The following is a 1584-nucleotide window of genomic DNA, read 5'->3' as shown; positions in this document are numbered from 1 at the left end:
GGACCAAATGGGCCTCATTGAGCCTGGCCTATTTTTCTCGATTTGTTAAGCCAGTCGAGGAATCATGCCCAAAAAAAGAAGGAGAGGAAAAGTTCATTTGCATCCCAATAAAGAGGGGAAAAAAAAAAAGAAAAATTAATTGCCAGATCCTTGAAATTTACTTCAGTTATTGTCAATACTTGTTAAAATATTGTAATAAATCTTAATTTAAGATTCTGACAAAAAAAATCTTAATTTAAGATTTTATACATTTTCACCATCTTTATTTGTGATTCTTCCAAAATAAAACTCATGAATATAGAAAATATGTTTCAGCTATAATAGAAAGTAAACTCATTGCATTGTACATATCATAAGATTATAAGTAGGATAAGATTTCATTGACCACTTTTTGAAAACTAAGTTACTAAATAAGATTGTATCTAACAGAAGGAGCCAATTAAGATTTTATCCTATTGAGGAACGTGCTTACTATTATTGTCCAAAAATGTCTTCAAATGCGTTAGGATTCGAATTTATGTTCTATTTCTTACCAAAATGACTTATCATCTTAATTAACAGCTTGTCAGTAAAAGATAAAGAACTCTTATTCTTATATATGGGGGGGGGAGGAGGTTTCAATTTCTATTCCTAGTCTGGCCAAAAATAGTTGTTTTCCTGTTCTTAATAGGATTACTATATATCCATATCCAAAGAAAGGCTTGGCCAAAAAAAAAAAATTATATCCAAAGAAAGGATCTTCAATTGATTTATTACTAATTTATTATTCCTATTTGATATAAGGATTGGATTTTATTTTTATAATTTAAAAAAAGGTAAATAATTTGATTTTAAAGGTGCAGCATATCATTAAAAAAAATTAATTTAATAATATTTTTATCAAATTTTGTTGCCCAAAAATTAAAAAAAGAAGAAATTCGATTTTAATTTGGTTGTAAAAAGATAGATAATTTTTTCTGTTATTTTTTTTTTTTTCTTTTGATTTATAGATTTTCTCCTTCCTTTTTATTTAGGTTATTTTATTTTGTGTCAGCATCAAAATTTTAAAATAAAAATTTTAATGTTTTAATTTTTTTTACATTTAAAATATTTTCCTATAACTTCATAAAAATGTATACTCATTTAATCTTATTTATAAGGCATTTTTAATATGTTTTACACAAACAAAAAACATTAAATAATATTAACTCTTTATTAAAATATAACAACTTTTCAACTTTACTCTTATTTAATATATACATCTTTCTTTCTTTTTTGCCAAATATATATACATCTTTCAAAAAAATAACTATCTACTCTCTCTGATCTTATTTATAGGGCAGGAAGAGAAGACATTTTTTTATCCTATTTGTAAGGTATTGAGAAAATTTTTTTATATGGAATGTACAATTTTACCCTTTATTTATTATTGTGTTGACTTTGTTTATATGATGTACTTTTCTAATTGTATTTATAACACACTTTCAAACATATTTCACACATACCAAAAAAATTTCTTAAAATGCATTAACTCTTCATTAAAATATAATAACTTTCTAACTTATCTCAATTTAATATATATACATTTCAAAAGAATAATTATTT

Source organism: Neltuma alba, unplaced genomic scaffold, assembly GCF_004799145.2.
Source record: "Neltuma alba isolate B1F8T4 unplaced genomic scaffold, ASM479914v2 tig00013291_pilon, whole genome shotgun sequence".
NCBI classification, from domain to species: Eukaryota; Viridiplantae; Streptophyta; class Magnoliopsida; order Fabales; family Fabaceae; genus Neltuma; species Neltuma alba.
This window is presented reverse-complemented; position numbering follows the sequence as displayed.